Below are 19,293 nucleotides of genomic sequence, written 5' to 3' on the forward strand. Positions count from 1 at the left end.
GAGAGCCCGGGGGTCACTCTGACCTGCAACACCAGGCTCCGCTCACTCACCGGCACCAGCAGGTACAATGTCCGCACGTCCCACCCCTTCCGCTCTCACCAGGAGGTCCACTGTCCGGGGCGTCTTGCTGCGTGCAGGCCGCACACAAGGGGGGATCAGCCAGGCGGCGACGGAGACAGCCGCAGGATAGATGATCGGGTCTCTGGTAAGCAGACCGGTTGTTGGTCCTCACCGAGGGTCTTTACTGAAAAAAATTAGGATCTGTGCAGTCAGAAAGACAGGATAATGCCAGGATGATAACGAAGCCGAAGGAACTTGCGTCCTCACACCATAGCAGTCAGGCCACGCCCCACCAATGAGTACCTTTTAGAAGGGCATTTTTAGGCATTTGGATTGCACATACACCGACTTTTGTGTAATCTGACAGCAGCGCAATGCTTCTGTCAGAATGCACATCAGTGCTGCAGCTCGTTCATCGGTTGGTCCACCTAGAAGGAGGCTAGCGAAGTACAGGAAGCCGCTGAGATTGATAAAAAATATCAAAACTGATTTTTTTTATCGCCGCAGCGCTTGTGTAGTGTATGTGCAGTGATAAAAAAAATAATAATAATTTGTCACTGCGGCGGGGCGGGCGTGGGTTAACGCACGTGTGGGCGACCGATCAGGCCTGATCGGGCAAACACTGCGTTTTGGGTGGAGGGCGAGCTAAGGTGACACTTATACTATTATAGATCTGACTGTGATCAGTTCTGATCACTTACAGATACTATAAAGTACAAATGCTGATTAGCGATACGCTAATCAGCGAATCAGTGACTGCGGTGCGGTGGGCTGGGCGCTAACTGAAGCTAACTACCTACCAAAGGGGCTTAAACTAACCTAAACCTAACAGTCAATACTGGTGGGAAAAAAAAGTGACAGTTTACACTGATCACTTTTTTCCCTTTCACTAGTGATTGACAGGGGTTAATTGGGGTGATTGGGGGGGGTGATCTGGGGCTAAATATGTAGTGCTTGGTGTACTCGCTGTGATCTGTGCTCTCTGCTGGGACCAACCGACGAAAAGGACCCAGCAGAGAGCACAGAAGCCATTTAACACATTATATTTATAAATATAATGTGTTATATGGCTGGTGGTTCGTTATTTTAAAAGTCACCAACCTGCCAGCGCTGATCATTGGCTGGCAGGCTGGTGACTAACTCCTTGTGCGCCTTTTGCCGACCCGCACTGCGCATGTGCGCGTCTCGCGAGATGACGCGTTTATGTGTCCAGGAGGAATAACCCGGCCGCCCGCAGGACGCATCCCTGCGTTAGGTGGTCGGGGGGTGGTTAAATAGCATAAAATACATAAAAATAAAAAATAATAATCTTGATCTAGGAGGATGAGGTCCATATGGTGTAGGAGGTTGAGGAGACAGTGGATGAAGCAGAGGAGGAGGAGGTAGCCTACATTGCTTTTTGGTTTTAATTTTATTTTTATTTTTTTAAATTAGGGTACACCCCAAAACATTGGGAAATATAACCTGTGATAACCCCCTGCAGTCGTTCTAAACACATGATCAGACAATACACTGGCTGCAACACCTCCAAGGTGTAAAGGGCAAGCTCAGGCCATGTGCCCAATTTGGAGACCCAGAAGTTGAAGGGGCTGACCCCTGTCAGTTAGTTTGTGTAGGCGTGTGCATACTTACTGCCTCACCATGTCGCACGTCCCCGTGATGTTCACGATCCAATTTGATATCTGCTCTGTCAACTTTCGATGTTCTTTTATGGGCCTACCATGGTGATCACGGGTGGCGGTGAATCAGGGTTCCAGGCCAGCGAGGGAGCGTGAGAAAGAGACCAAATTTGAGGGAGATAAATGTATAAAAATAAGAATACAATCCTTTTGTGTGGTGTGGACGAGGAGTACCACACACAGCACAATACTCTCTCCATCTGGGTTCTGGGTTCTGCAGACTCTGCAGGTCCATCTCACAGGACCATTATAGGGTGGCAGACCTACTTTTTTCTTTCTCTGTTTCGGATGTGGTTTAACATTATCATGATAACATTCATAACCCGACTTTGTCTCTCTACACCTCCTCCTCTATACACTTGCCTCTCGTAGGAAGTCTTCTGTCTGTTCTGTGAGCTTGTTATCTTTCAGCCACCCTTTATTTCCCTACATGCTTTTTCTCACTACTACTCTCAGTTCACCATGGTAATCTTGAGAAGAGGGGGGGCATGTTTACACCTTTCATTAGTTTGCTGATGTTATTCTTTACTACTTTTGCAGTGTCTTATCTCAAGGTTAGCTTTTTTTTTAGCAACATCATATGAAAGACAGAGAACAGAATCTGTCCGGCCTTAAAGCTACAGTTTACCACAGTTGAGAGTATCTCCATTACAATCCCCTCCTTTTGCGATTCTAGCAAATGGGCAGGAGGGGGGACTTCACTTGACTTTACTTGAAAAACAGAAATATAGAAATTAAGGCATTTCATCTGATTAAAACATTTAAACAAGACTACCGGTCATAACTAATCATAGGTATATGTGTATCCTTCACTTATTGACTTGAGTGAGTACTCTTTGTGGTGCTACTGGGATTTATGTGTATTGTTTTGTGCACAGTAGCCATATCAGGAAAAAATACCAGTAACTAAAATAGCCACAGGGCAGGGAGATTCCCTCAGTTAAAACGGCCGCCGCGCCGGAAGTTAACGGAGTTAAGATGGCTGCCAGACTGGACTCTGGATTAGTTAAGATGGCCACCAGAGCGGAAGTTGAGGCGTAGGGAGTGCCATCTTGTGTGATAACCGGATACAAAGAAGTGGGCCTAGGGTGTGGTTATGGCACTGTTAAGTTATGGCACTTAACAGGTCCACCCCTCTGGAGACTAAGGGGGCTGGTGATATGATGGGGGATGTGTCTGCTGGAAAGTGGCAGGGTCCCCCCCCCCCTTTTTGGGGCTGTGTTGGCGGCATATAAAAGTAATCACTTGCCCGTTCATCATTGTTTTTTATAATATCCAGGATGGAATGTTCTAAATCAAGGCCGAGCATCCTGTGTTCACTAATAATTTCACTCCTTTTTTTAGCCTAAAGCCAGAGCACACCCCTCCCTGTGACTCTGTGCTGATTTCTTTCATTCTCGACTTAACCCTTACTTCGTAGAACTGACTTCGCTCACAGTAAACCTGGCTATGTGACTTTCCTCTACTAGTCAGTTTTCTAGTTGGCAAAAAACGAGGTCAAATTCCTGGTCCACACAGACATAACATTCATTGTCGAACAGACATAGAAACAGACAGACAAATAGAACCCTTTCTCATACTTTTATACACACAAGTCTTTGAACTTATATACCAAATAACATTGTCTGGCGCGTCATACACGTACACTCAGTACCTCACGCACATTTTCCTTCGATTATCTCTTTGGCATTGCAGACAGTGTTCTCGCTATCACACATTCCAATGTCATGATGTCACTCCCCCCAAGGCGGCATCCCCCCGCTGTCTCACTCTATATTGACCGGTAGTGATGGACGAACATTGGCCGGGATGATTCGCGAACGCAATTTCGCGGTGGGCCCCATTCACTTTAATGTCAGGCAAACCTGAAAAAGATTCAGCTCATATTTGCAGCAACAAATACTTACTAGAAATGCACAAATAGTCCTACAACATGGACAGTGACATACTAGAGAGCGATCAATGACAAAACTTCCCACAAAAAAATTGTATTTTAATCATGGGCTATTTTTATGCATCTTAAAGGGAAATTCTCAAAAATGTGCCCTGCTGGAGCCTAGAAATTTTTTATTTTAGGCCACGGGAGTAAGGGCCCTAAAAATTAGGCATTCATCTGACATAAAAGAAACTGTGATTATGTGGCTCAAAGTACATTATGCGGTCACTGAATAACAATTTTACTGTAGCCCACTGGTGTACAGGCCCCAAACATTAGACATTCACCGTATAGAAAAGATCAAGTGATTATGTGGCTGGAGGTATATTAGACAGTCATTGGATATCAATTTTATTGCAGACCAGTGGAGTACAGGCCCCAAACATTAGGCATTCACCGTACAGAAAAGAACAAGTGATTATGTGGCTGGAGGTATATTAGGCAGTCATTGGATATCAATTTTACTGGAGGCCAGTACAAATTCATGTCAAATACATATGTTTAGAAGAACTAAAAACATAAAATTGGACTAAAACATTGCTACCGAAATCCCCCCTCTTGAATAAACCCCAAATGATAATAGGTGAAATTCGATAACACATGGTCGTCACAGGTGTTGAATTCCTCCGAGGCCCCAACAATTATGCATTCACCGTACAGAAAAGAACAAGTGATTATGTGGCTGGAGGTACATTAGGCGTTCACCGTATAACAATTTTACTGTTGGCTAGTTAGATTAGAGACCCCAAAAATTATACATTCACCTTACAGTAAAGATCAAGTGATTTTATGTGACTGGAGGTATATTAGACGGTCAATGGATATTCATTTTACTGCAGGCCAGTGGAGTACAGGCCCCAAACATTAGGCATTCACAGTACAGAAAAGAACAAGTGATTATGTGGTTGGAGGTACATTAGGAGGTCACCGTATAACAATTTTACTGTTGGCCAGCTGGATTACAGGCCCCAAATAATAGGCATTCACCGGAAAGAAAAGATCAAGTGATTATGTGGCTAGAGGTATATTAGACCGTCATTGGATAACAATTTTACTGTAGGCCAGTTCAAATACATATGTTTAAAAGAGCTAAAAAGGCAGTGAAGCGCCCTGGCTCCTGCTCATCGCCCAGGAGAATGTCATCCTCGGTCTCCTCCCCCCACCTACGGAACAACACCAGGGATCCCCGAAATGTTTAAAGTCCCCCTCAAAGCCTGCTCTTCTTGCTCCTCCTCCCCCCACCCTCAGCCACCATCCTCCTCTGACTCCTCTTCAGACTCCTGATGACTTGTCTCAGATGGAGAAGCCCCCCCTGGGAATTCATTCAACATTGCGACTTCCTCATCTTCTAGCTCCTGCTCCTCGACAGCTTGATCAATGACACGATGCAATACACGCTCCAGAAAGAAGGCGTGAGGTATGATGTCACTGATGGCGCCATAGCAGCAACTGACCAGTTTGGCGATCTCATCAAATGGCTGCAGAAGTCTGAATATGTCGCCCGTGAGAAGCCACTGGCGCGGTGAAAAGAAACCAAGCTCCCCAGAACCTGTCCTGCTGCAGAGTTCGTACAGGTAGTCGTTAACGGCTCGTTGCTGCTGGAGCAGCCTATCAAGCATATACAAGGTGGAGTTCCAGCGTGTCGGGCTGTCACAAATCAGAAGTCTGACGGGCAGGTGGTGTCGCTGCTGAACGTCAGCAAGGCGAGCCATGGCCGTGTAAGATCTTCTAAAATGGCCAGAAATTTTCCCGGCCTGCCACAAGACGTCCTGGACTCCGGGGTATTTGGCAAGGAATCTTTGCATGACTAAATTCAGGACATGTGCCAAACACGGCACGTGTGTCATTTTGCCCTGTTTCAGCGCGGTTGTTGCACCCACTTTATAAACTGTCAAATTGATTGGGGTTAGCCACTGATCGGCCTGTGACCGCAGAGCTGAAAGCGGTGCAGGCACAACAGCCGCAGCACAGCATGGCAACGTCTCACCTGGCACGTCAAATAGGTTCTGGGGAGCTTGGGGTGTGCAGCGGAAGAGGCGGTAGCAGTGGAAAAGGAGGAGTCAGCCGAGGAGGAGACGGAGGATGGAGTATGAGGAGGAGAAGAAGAGTCAGGCCTGCATGCAATCCGTGGCGGTAACACCAAACCCACGGGTTGAATGGTTGACAGCCATCAGAAGGTTCACCCAGAGGGCAGTGTAAGTTATGTACCTTCCCTGCCCATGTTTGCTAGACCATGTGTCTGTGGTCAGATGTATCTTGGCACTGACACTGTGTGCCAGAAATACATTCACTTGCCGCTGAACATGGCCATATAGCTCTAGGATGCCCTTCTGGGAGAAATATTTCCTTCCGGGTACTTTCCATTGCGGTGTGCCAATGGCCACAAATTTTTTAAAGGCCTCCGAGTCCACCAGTTTATATGGCAGTAGTTGGCGGGCTAGCAGTTATGACAAGCCAGTGGTCATCCATTGGGTAAGAGGGTTATCAGGCGTCATCAACTTTTTACGTTCGAACATTTGAGCCACGGAAGCCTGCCTTTTGCCAGATGAACGGCACGGTGAAAGGTGGAGTGGAGGACAAATGGGAGAAGAGAGGAAAAGAAGAGGCAGGATGTGGAGCACCAGGAGTGTGGCTTTGTGGGTTCTGATGGCGTTGCTCCTAAGGGGCTCAGTGATGGGAGGCCAGGTGCCTTCTTAAGGCGGTCATCCCTAGGTGAGTGTTGGGCTTACCGCGACTTATGCGTTGACAGCACAGGCTGCAGATGGCAACACTATTATCAGCAGCTGACAAGTTAAAAAAAGCCCACACTGCAGAGCCATGTGGCGGCATCCTGGGAGCGCAAGATGTGACCGTGCATGGTGGATGGCTCTCTCCAGATACATTTGCAGTCTGCTTTTTGTCTCCTATGCACTGCGAGTTCTGCCTGCTTCTCCTCCTACTTCTCCCTATCTGCTGCTCTGTCTCTCCCTCTGAACTCCTCTCCTCTTTCTCTCTTGTGGGCACCCACGTGACATCCATCGACACGTCATCATCGTCACCTTCACCACCACTGACATTAGAGATCTCGGAGTAGGCAGCAACAGCGGGGACCACCCTCCTTGGGCTGATCTGGGTGCTGTCGTCAGACCGCTGGGTGGTGACCGTTGCTACCTCCTCTTACTCATCCGATGCCAAGAATGGCTGCGCATCGGTAAGGTCTGGGAATTGATCGGAAAATAATTACTCTGACTCGAGTGAAAGGGCAATGGTGGTGGTGGTATCTTTGTGGGTGCACACAGCAGAGTGAGGAGGGTCCAGATAGAGAGGATAAGGAGGGTGCAGAAGCGGAAGGCTGAGTGAGCCACTCAACCAACTCTGGTGCATCCTTTGATGTAATCGCGCGCCCCTTCTCCAACTTCCCACTTAGGCTCCGGCCTGGTTCACCTGCCCGACCCCTACCACCCCTGCAGAATGTCCAGCCTCTTCCTCTGCCTGTCATTTTCAAAATGACCCTGTGACAAATTCCCTATAGAAGAGCAGTATTTGTGGAAGCAGGTATATAGAACCGCTTAATAATTATTTGCTGGAAGCTAGTATATCAAACCTCTTAATCAGTTTTTTTTGGAGGCAACTGGTATATCACACCAGTTGAATATATTTGTTCCAATAGTGTTTTTCCCTCTGTATAGCTGCGGTATCTCAGCAGAACCGCACACACAACTCCTGCAAATTACAAATGCACCATACGTAAAGTATATTCTAAGTATATCACACCCCTGTCTCAATCAGTTTTTTGGAGGGGCAAATGTTATATCACATCAGTTGAAATTATTTGTTCCAATAGCGTTTGTCCCTCTTTATAGCTGCGGTATCTCAGCAGAACCGCACATAACTGCTGCACAATACAAATGCACTATATGGAAAGTATATTATAGGTATATCACACTCCTGCCTCAATCAGTTTTTTTTTGTGGGCAACTGGTTGTCACGGATGGTGTTGCAGAAAACAAGAAGTAACAAATAAAGATCTGACTGACTTGATCCCAAACTAAGGAACAAAAGGGTGTGCCCTATTAAAGCCCTAGAGCTCTCCTTGGCTGCTCAGCCCATGCAAAGATCTCAATTAGAGTTGAGCGAACACCTGGATGGTCGGGTTCGAGAAGTTTGGCCGAACTTCCCGAAAATGTTCGGGTTCGGGATCCGAACTCGACCTGAACTTCGCCCCGAACCCAAACCCCATTGAAGTAAAAAAAAAAAGGCTGTAAAATAGTCCAGGAAAGGGCTAGAGGGCTGAAAAAGGCAGCAAAATGTAGGTAAATCATCTGCAAACAAATGTGGATAGGGAAATGAATAATAAAAAAAAAAAAACAATATCAATTGGAGAGAGGTCCCATAGCAGAGAATCGGGCTTCATGTCACCCACCACTGGAACAGACCACTGTGAGATATTTAGGCCCCGGCACCCAGACAGAGGAGAGAGGTCTCATAGCAGAGAATCAGGCTTCATGTCACCCACCACTAGAACAGGCCATTGTCAGATATTTTTAGGCCCCGGCACCCAGACAGAGGAGAGAGGTCCCATAGCAGAGATTCAGGCTTCATGTCATAGCAGAGAATCAGGCTTCATGTCACCCACCACTGGAACAGGCCACTGTGAGATATTTAGGCCCCCGGCACCCAGACAGAGGAGAGAGGTCCCATAGCAGAGAATCAGGCTTCATGTCACCCACCACTGGAACAGGCCTCTGTGAGATATTTAGGCCCCGGCACCCAGACAGAGGAGAGAGGTCCCATAGCAGAGAATCAGGCTTCATGTCATAGCAGAGAATCAGGCTTCATGTCACCCACCACTGGAACAGGCCACTGTCAGATATTTTTAGGCCCCGGCACCCAGACAGAGGAGAGAGGTCCCATAGCAGAGATTCAGGCTTCATGTCATAGCAGAGAATCAGGCTTCATGTCACCCACCACTGGAACAGGCCACTGTGAGATATTTAGGCCCCCGGCACCCAGACAGAGGAGAGAGGTCCCATAGCAGAGAATCAGGCTTCATGTCACCCACCACTGGAACAGGCCTCTGTGAGATATTTAGGCCCCGGCACCCAGACAGAGGAGAGAGGTCCCATAGCAGAGAATCAGGCTTCATGTCATAGCAGAGAATCAGGCTTCATGTCACCCACCACTGGAACAGGCCACTGTCAGATATTTTTAGGCCCCGGCACCCAGACAGAGGAGAGAGGCCCCATAGCAGAGATTCAGGGTTCATGTCATAGCAGAGAATCAGGCTTCACGTCACCCACCACTGGAACAGGCCATTGTCAGATATTTTTAGGCCCCGGCACCCAGACAGAGGAGAGAGGTCCCATAGCAGAGATTCAGGCTTCATGTCATAGCAGAGAATCAGGCTTCATGTCACCTACCACTGGAACAGGCCTCTGTGAGATATTTAGGCCCCGGCACCCAGACAGAGGAGAGAGGTCCCATAGCAGAGAATCAGGCTTCATGTCATAGCAGAGAATCAGGCTTCATGTCACCCACCACTGGAACAGGCCACTGTCAGATATTTTTAGGCCCCGGCACCCAGACAGAGGAGAGAGGCCCCATAGCAGAGATTCAGGGTTCATGTCATAGCAGAGAATCAGGCTTCACGTCACCCACCACTGGAACAGGCCATTGTCAGATATTTTTAGGCCCCGGCACCCAGACAGAGGAGAGAGGTCCCATAGCAGAGATTCAGGCTTCATGTCATAGCAGAGAATCAGGCTTCATGTCACCCACCACTGGAACAGGCCACTGTGAGATATTTAGGCCCCGGCACCCAGACAGAGGAGAGAGGTCCCATAGCAGAGAATCAGGCTTCATGTCATAGCAGAAAATCAGGCTTCATGTCACCCACCACTGGAACAGGCCACTGTCAGATATTTTTAGGCCCCGGCACCCAGACAGAGGAGAGAGGCCCCATAGCAGAGATTCAGGTTTCATGTCATAGCAGAGAATCAGGCTTCACGTCACCCACCACTGGAACAGGCCATTGTCAGATATTTTTAGGCCCCGGCACCCAGACAGAGGAGAGAGGTCCCATAGCAGAGATTCAGGCTTCATGTCATAGCAGAGAATCAGGCTTCATGTCACCCACCACTGGAACAGGCCACTGTGAGATATTTAGGCCCCGGCACCCAGACAGAGGAGAGAGGTCCCATAGCAGAGATTCAGACTTCATGTCATAGCAGAGAATCAGGCTTCATGTCACCCACCACTGGAACAGGCCACTGTCAGATATTTTTAGGCCCCGGCACCCAGACAGAGGAGAGAGGTCCCATAGCAGAGAATCAGGCTTCATGTCATAGCAGAGAATCAGGCATCACGTCACCGACCACTGGAACAGGCCATTGTCAGATATTTTTAGGCCCCGGCACACAGACAGAGGAGAGGTTCATTCAACTTTGGGTTGCCCCGCAATATAATGGTAAAATTTAAAAAAAGAGGATTGAATGAGGAAGTGCCCTGGAGTACAAGAATATATGGTTAAGGGGAGGTAGTTATAAATGTCTAATCTGCACAAGGGATGGACAGGTCCTGTGGGATCCATGCCTGGTTCATTTTTATGAACGTCAGCTTGTCCACATTGGCTGTAGACAGGCGGCTGCGTTTGTCTATAATGACGCCCCCTGCCATGCTGAATACACGTTCAGACAAAACGCTGGCCGCCGGGCAGGCCAGCACCTCCAAGGCATAAAAGGCTAGCTCTGGCCACGTGGACAATTTGGAGACCCAGAAGTTGAATTGGGCCGAACCATCAGTCAGTACGTGGAGGGGTGTGCACACGTACTGTTCCATCATGTTAGTGAAATGTTGCCTCCTGCTAACACGTTCCGTATCAGGTGGTGGTGCAGTTAGCTGTGGTGTGGTGACAAAACTTTTCCACATCTCTGCCATGCTAACCCTGCCCTTAGAGGAGGTGGCCGTGACACAGCTGCGTTGGTGACCTCTTGCTCCTCCTCTGCCTTCGCCTTGGGCTTCCATTTGTTCCCCTGTGACATTTGGGAATGCTCTCAGTAGCGCGTCTACCAACGTGCGCTTGTACTCGCGCATCTTTCTATCACGCTCCAGTGCAGGAAGTAAGGTGGGCACATTGTCTTTGTACCGGGGATCCAGCAAGGTGGCAACCCAATAGTCCGCACACGTTAAAATGTGGGAAACTCTGCTGTCGTTGCGCAGGCACTGCAGCATGTAGTCGCTCATGTGTGCCAGGCTGCCCAGAGGTAAGGACAAGCTGTCCTCTGTGGGAGGCGTATCGTCATCGTCCTGCGTTTCCCCCCAGCCACGCACCAGTGATGGGCCCGAGCTGCATTGGGTGCCACCCCGCTGTGAACATGCTTCATCCTCTTCCTCCTCCACCTCCTCCTCATCCTCGTCCTCCTCATCCTCCAGTAGTGGGCCCTGTCTGGCCACATTTGTACCTGGTCTCTGCTGTTGCAAAAAACCTCCCTCTGAGTCACTTCAAAGAGACTGGCCTGAAAGTGCTAAAAATGACCCCTCTTCCTCCTCCTCCTCCTCCTGGGCCACCTCCTGTTCCATCATCGCCCTAAGTGTTTCTCAAGGAGACATAGAAGTGGTATTGTAACGCTGATAATGGCGTCATCGCCGCTGGCCATGTTGGTGGAGTACTCGAAACAGCGCAACAGGGCACACAGGTGTCGCATGGAGGCCCAGTCATTGGTGGTGAAGTGGTGCTGTTCCGCAGTGCGACTGACCCGTGCGTGCTGCAGCTGAAACTCCACTATGGCCTGCTGCTGCTCGCACAGTCTGTCCAGCATGTGCAAGGTGGAGTTCCACCTGGTGGGCACATCGCATATGAGGCGGTGAGCGGGAATGCCGAAGTTACGCTGTAGCGCAGACAGGCGAGCAGCGGCAGGATGTGAACGCCGGAAGCGCGCACAGACGGCCCGCACTTTATGCAGTAGCTCTGACATGTCGGGGTAGTTGTGAATGAACTTCTGCACCACCAAATTCAGCACATGCGCCAGGCAAGGGATGTGCGTCAAACCGGCTAGTCCCAGAGCTGTGATTTTGCCCATTATCGCACACCACCAGGCCGGGCTTGAGGCTCACCGACAGCAACCACTCGTCGGTCTGTTGTTCAATACCCCGCCACAACTCCTGCGCGGTATGGGGCCTGTCCCCCAAACATATGAGTTTCAGAATGGCCTGCTGACGTTTTCCCCGGGCTGTGCTGAAGTTGGTGGTGAAGGTGTGTGGCTGACTGGATGAGCAGGTGGAAGAAGAGGAGGAGGAAGCTGAGTAGGAGGAGGAGGCTACAGGAGGCAAAGAATGTTGTCCTGCGATCCTTGGCGGCGGAAGGACGTGCGCCAAAGAGCTCTCCGCCTGGGGCCCAGCCGCCACTACATTTACCCAGTGTGCAGTTAGGGAGATATAGCGTCCCTGGCCGTGCTTACTGGTCCGCGTATCTGTGGTTAGGTGGACCTTGCCACAGATGGCGTTGCGCAGTGCACACTTGATTTTATCGGATACTTGGTTGTGCAGGGAAGGCACGGCTCTCTTGGAGAAGTAGTGGCGGCTGGGAACAACATACTGTGGGACAGCAAGCGACATGAGCTGTTTGAAGCTGTCTGTGTCCACCAGCCTGAATGACAGCATTTCATAGGCCAGTAGTTTAGAAATGCTGGCATTCAGGGCCAGGGATCGAGGGTGGCTAGGTGGGAATTTACGCTTTCTCTCAAATGTTTGTGAGATGGAGAGCTGAACGCTGCCGTGTGACATGGTGGAGATGCTTGGTGGCGGAGGTGGTGGTGTTGGTGGTACATCCTCTGTTTGCTGGGCAGCAGGTGCCAACGTTCCTCCCGAGGTGGAGGAAGAGGCCGAGACGGCAGCAGCAGAAGAGGTAGCAGGGGGAGCCTGAGTGAGTTCCTTGTTTTTAAGGTGTTTACTCCACTGCAATTCATGCTTTGCATGCAGATGTCTGGTCATGCAGGTTGTGCTAAGGTTCGGAATGTTAATGCCTCGCTTCAGGCTCTGGTGGCACAGCGTGCAAACCACTCGGGTCTTGTCGTCAGCACATTGTTTGAAGAACTGCCACGCCAAGGAACTCCTTGAAGCTGCCTTTGGGGTGCTCGTCCCAGGTGGCGGTGGCCAGTAGCAGGTGAACTCTCTTGGTGGCGGGTGTTCTGCTTTTTCCCCCTGCTACCTCTTTTGCTACGCTGTTGGCTCGGTCTCACCACTGCCTCTTCCTCTGAACTCTTAAAGTCAGTGGCACGACCTTCATTCCATGTGGGGTCTATGACCTCATCATCCCCTGCATCGTCTTCCACCCAGTCATCCTCCCTGACCTCTTGTTCAGTCTGCACACTGCAGAAAGACGCAGCAGTTGGCACCTGTGTTTCGTCATCATCAGAGACGTGCTGAGGTGGTATTCCCATGTCCTCATCATCAGGAAACATAAGTGGTTGGTTGTGCATCAGTGCATTCTATGTCTTCCACCGCTGGGGAAGGGCTAGGTGGATGCCCTTGGGAAACCCTGCCAGCAGAGTCTTCAAACAGCATAAGAGACTGCTGCATAAGTTGAGGCTCAGACAGTTTCCCTGATATGCATGGGGGTGATGTGACAGACTGATGGGCTTGGTTTTCAGGTGCCATCTGTGCGCTTTCTGCAGAAGACTGGGTGGGAGATAATGTGAATGTGCTGGATCCACTGTCGGCCACCCAATTGACTAATGCCTGTACCTGCTCAGGCCTTACCATCCTTAGAATGGCATTGGGCCCCACCAAATATCGCTGTAAATTCTGGCGGCTACTGGGACCTGAGGTAGTTGGTTCACTAGGACGTGTGGCTGTGGCAGAACGGCCACGTCCTCTCCCAGCACCAGAGGGTCCACTAACACCACCACGACCGTGTCCACGTCCCTTACTAGATGTTTTCCTCTTTGTTACCGTTCACCACAATAAGAAAAAAATTATTTGACCCAATGTATTGAATTCAAATTCAGGCCTTTTTTTACAGGCACCTAACACTATCCGGCTATCTATTTAGGTACCGTATTACACTAATACAGGCACAGCAGTAACCACAGATTTAGCTGAATATGAATTGTAGGCCTAGTATTTAGGCCCTGGATGACAGGTATCCCTTTAACGGACAGAATTAGACTTGGAAATGCACGGTAGCGTGTGAAGTTATTGAGAATGACCCTATCAGCACCTTCAATGTAATATACCCTTTTATGGATAGATTTAAACTTGGCCTGCTACAGCAGAGACCACTGATTTAGGGAATTGCTAATTTGGGAATTGTATTTCAACCTAGAAAAAAATATATCCTTTGCCAGACAGCAGACAGTATTACAATTGGCTAGCCACAGCAGAAACACCAGATTTAGGGTACTGCTATTTTGGCAATTGTATTTCACCCCTCAAAAAAATAGCAAGCACAGCCAAGCCCCTGATGTAGGATATAGCAAAAAAAGAAAAAACACACTATTGATGGTTAAATGGACTTGGTGGCTGCTTGTGCTGGCGCACCACAAGACACAAAATGGCCGCCAATCACCCCAGAAAAAAGTGACAGAAACGCTCTGGGCAGCCTAAAAACAGTGAGCAATTAACTAGCAGAAGTTGATTGATACACAGCTGTAGATCGATCACTTCAGTAAGTGTTTTTGATGAGTAAATCCCTGCCTAATCTGGCCCTAACAGCAGCAGCTGCATCCTATCCCTACACTGATCAGAGCAGAGTGACGTGCGGCGCTACGTGACTCCAGCTTAAATAGAGGCTAGGTCACATGCTGCACTGGCCAATCACAGCCATGCCAATAGTAGGCATGGCTGTGATGGCCTCTTGGGGCAAGTAGTATGACGCTTGTTGATTGGCTGCTTTGCAGCCTTTCAAAAAGCGCCAAGAAAGCGCCGAACACTGAACCCAGACTTTTACGTAAATGTTCGGGTTCGGGTCCGTGTCACGAACACCCCAAAATTCGGTACGAACTCGAACTATACAGTTCGGGTTTGCTCATCCCTAATCTCAATGATAGAAAGTTGCATGTCCACGTACCTCGACTGTGTGACACCTGAACACCCTATAATAGTGAGGGGACACGACTACCGGCTCCCTACACTTAATACGGAGGGAGTCAGGGTCACCTAGGATCAAGCCAACAGGAAAACACAAATAAAGAAATAGACTTATCTGAGGAACCAGCAATAGGAACTTCAAGCAGTGAACAGAATCCAGGAAGTAGTATAAACCGCAAAGTGAAGCAGTATGGGAGGAGATATATAGGGAGGCAATCACTGCTAATAGATGACAGCTGGGAGAGGGAGAAGAGATGTCAAAGCGAAACCAAAACAAAAGAACATCATGCAGGAGGTACTGAAGAACGTCTATCAGAACTTCTCAGAGATCTGACGGTGACACTGGTATATCACACCAGTTGCAATTAGTTATTCCAATAGCGTTTGTCCCTCTTTATAGCTGCAGTATCGCAGCAGAACTGCACACGACTGCTGGACAATACAAATGCACTATAATATACTTTCTATGTTAGAAAGTATATTATAAGTATATCACACCCCTCAGTATGTCACACCTATGCCAGTCCTTAAAATGACTTTTGTGGCCCTATTAGTTAGCGTTTGGTGTCTCTATACTCTATACTCAGCGCTATGCAAAAAATATGGCGCTTGCGAATATCGCCATATGTTTGACGAATCGCGAACGAGCATAGTTGGCCGCGAAATGACCGTCGGGCGAACCGCAAGACCATCTCTACTGCTTTAATCTCTAATGCTATGGCCACAGGTCTTTATTTCTTGGACACACATAGCATAAGGGTAACAAAACAAAACGTAAACAGTTAATTTCTGAACATTTAACACAAGTGCCTTTCTGATCGTAGACACTTGGGCGCTTTTCTCTCTTGTTAGTGCCATGAAGTGAGTCTGCTCACTAGAACCTGCTCAGTTCTACAACTTTCAAAAGAACTTTGCTAGATTCGACCAAGCCTAATATAGCTCCACTCACAGCTCATAGATGTGCACAACATGTGCAACCCTAATAATCTAAGCCTAAATGGGGTGGAGACATCGTCAATCATGCTATAACATATGGCTGTCTACCCTGTTATAACACATGACTGACACCCCAGGGTGTACAAGAGAGATAGGGCAATCATACTCACATTCTACCAAGAATGAAGGGCCTGGTGGATTCCCCTGAGAAAATGTGGGTCAAAATGTTTTAACCTGTTAGCCCCTGCTCCAGTGTGCAGCACGCATGTCTCTGAGATCACTCAGTAATGTGGTCTTATCAACACAATGGGGATGGGTACTATCTCTAACCCACTTCATAACAAGGGAAACTTATAAACTATTACACAAAAATTAAGGGGGATAATCAATCAGTCACTTAAAAATACCCTTACAATGCAATCTTCACATTCCATGCATACTGTGGCTTCCACATGACAAAGATAGTGTATGTGTCACGGTCGTACGGTTTGACCATGACACGGTTGCCGTGCAGACTGGTTTCTGGGGGCAGCGAGTAGTTTTCGGTTTGCACGTGCACATCCCCTTGAAGTTGTGTCTCCCTGCTGTGTGGTCTCTTCTAGCTATTTAGTCTTTGCTTGTAGCTTGGAGGTTAGTTGTGCTCTAGCCTTGCTTTGGGCTGGAAGCTATGCTCCATTCTGTGGCTATTCCATCTGCCCAGTCATTGAGGGCCACCTTGTTGGACATCAAGGTCTTTAGCAATGTCATCCTTATGTCTTCTCCATGTCTCCACCCATCCTTATGTGTCTTTTTGGTGTGGGTTTGATTTGGAACTTGGTTGTTATGTCTTGTGCGTTGTTACATGTCTGGTCTGTTGATGTTGTGTCCAGCATGTCTGCTAGACATTTACCCTGTTCGTCTTCTCCTCCGAAAGGGGGTCCCATTGGTTTCCCGGAGGGGTGAACCTAAAGACATTAGCAGCCTTGCCTGGAGCCACCTTGCTTCCGTGTCCGCATGGGGGTCCAGGTTGTTTTGGTGTGGTTTTTCCATCTTTGCTGCGGCAGGTAAGTGTTTGATGTTCTGTTGTTACACTGTCTTCTTACCTGCCGTGCAGTTGCTGCATTGTCTTTCTCCCTGTCAGCTACTGGGCCACTGGAGACGCCTTTCATCCGTGGTGATGGATGAACAGGAGGTCTCTGCCCTGTCACGATGTTCAGGGCGATGCAGGGATTCCTAGACCTCTAGGTTCGTGGGTATGAGCCCCATTACCATTGAAGGCGACTCATACAGCCAGGAGACTAGGGCTATTATAGGGAAGCTTTAGGAGGTGACCAGCTGCCTTTTCCCTGCCTACGGCCTACTACCTGGAGACATTGTACGGTGGGGAGTTTCCCCCACTCCCCACCGTGACAGTATGATAGTGTATGATTCTACAAAGTTATACCTCAACATCGTGGGTGCATCTTGCAATAGTGGGTTCATTTTGCATGTCAAATTCCAGTTTAGCTTGTGAATACTGATGCCCCTCTTCCTTGCAGAAATCTGTAAGGGGTTGTCCAGTCTTGACAATCCGTGTCCAAATGTCCTTAGTCAAAGATGGGAGATCTATGCTTGGTACCCCTCTGAAAATGAGAATAAAATACCAATAGATTAAGTCTTCCTTGAACTGGTGAACTTAGCATAAACCTGAAGGAAAATAATTTTTATCTACAGCTTTCATAGGCAATCAGTTTTCATAGGCAATCATAGTGTATGTCCAATAGCTGGGACTAACAATTCAAAAATATGCTACAGTACATGTCTGGGAGGTATTGTACTAATATTGATATCATTGGTACACTAGTTCTGTAAAAAACAAAAACAAAATTGACTCTGCAGGATGGATAAAGCATAAAATCTTAAAGAGGTTAGGATAAAACCTTTTTAGAAAAGGGGAAGTATGGGTTAAAAATGGTGCATTACCCACCATACTGGACACTGCTGTTTCTATTCTGATATTTATTGGGTCCTCATAGGTCTTTGCTTCCTGGTCCCATCTCAACACAATGAAATTACAGGAAATGCCAGCTTAACCAATCAATAGCCACAGTGGTGACCCACCTCAGCTGGTGATTTGGTTGAATAAGCATTTCCTGCCATTTCCTGTAAGTCTAGACAGAACCAAGCAGTGGAGACCTGGTAAGCATCGGAAAAACAGCTGTAGGCGATCAGTGAGCGAACTAGTACTTGATTGAATTTTTCAACCCATGCTGGTCCTTTTTCTAAAGATCACTATCCTACCGGACAATCCCTTTAACTGGGGTCTTTTAGCATTAATTAATATTTCAAATATAGTAGATAACACTGAGCTAAAAGTACGCCCTCCCACTAAAGAAGAAATAATTGCTCCATTGTGTTTTTCTTAAATAAATGGAGCTGATTACAATTTAATGCTTAAATAGTGTAAGCGTAATCTGGACAGTACAAATCTGCACCAGATCTCCCATAGTGGCTAATGCTGGATGATACATTTGGTGCATCTTTAGACTGTCTAAGTTTACATCAGATACTTTTTGGATTACTTTGAACTAGAATTGTACACCAAAATTCTGGGCAATTTTTATTAGTAAATCTGCCCCACTGACTTATTATTTATGGAAAAAGTATATTTGATAAAAAGTGAAAGAATACATTGGGGTGGGGCATGCTTGAAGTCCCTGTCCATGGGTGGGATCAGCCTAGTTCCCCCTGCTGTCCTGTTGCTAAAACAGAAGTTGGTTCAGAGAATCGGCAAGAAACAGTATGATGATCTAGATCGCAATTTTCAGTTAAAATGCTTCAAATGGTGATAGAAGCACCACTTTCCTCAGGAAGCCTATAAACCACCACCTTTATTGTTTTCTAGAAGGCACAACTAGGACATTATTATTTGGGTGCATTGAGAGGCCATTGGTACTAGGTGGAAGCACAAAAGGGGAATTATTACTGCCTAGGGGCACAAAAGTGCACACTATTACACTGTGGGGTACAAAAAGCATTATTATTAGTTTGTTGGGCACAACAAGGGTAGTTTTACTATGTGGTGCACTATTAATGCATGTTGTTAAATTTGGTACAACACTTTTGTCTAGAAATGCTACTCCAGTTTTTTATGCTACCCTCACTGAGCATAAAAATGGAATAACTTGTAATAATGGTACAGTAATATTGGATCATTTTATAATTTGATAAAAAAAATATATATTTAAAATTTATGTATTTGCATAATTTTTGGGTGGTTGGGCTTGTGTCCCTGACCTTTAAAGGCCCTAGCGACTCAACTGAAGTCGTGGGGATAAGCTCTGCAGCATTCTGCACACCACCTTCTAATATCATTGAATGTGACTGAATATTTTAGGACATTATTTCACCAATTGCTGCCCAACTTTTTATTTTGTCCAAGGACACAATTTTCCTAAAACCAGCCAAGCCAAGAAGTCATTGGGTGGGGAAGAGTAGGAGCATTATTATTTTCATGTTGTCTAGGTAGGGAATCCCACACTGTCCCTGTCCCTTCATCAGCTTTCGGTCATACTCCAATTCAACAGAAGAAAACATCTACATGGAATTTGTATGTACTCCCTGTATCTGTGTCAGATGCTTATGGGTACAACAGTCTCC

This window comes from Bufo bufo, chromosome 2, assembly GCF_905171765.1.
Source record: "Bufo bufo chromosome 2, aBufBuf1.1, whole genome shotgun sequence".
NCBI lineage: Eukaryota > Metazoa > Chordata > Amphibia > Anura > Bufonidae > Bufo > Bufo bufo.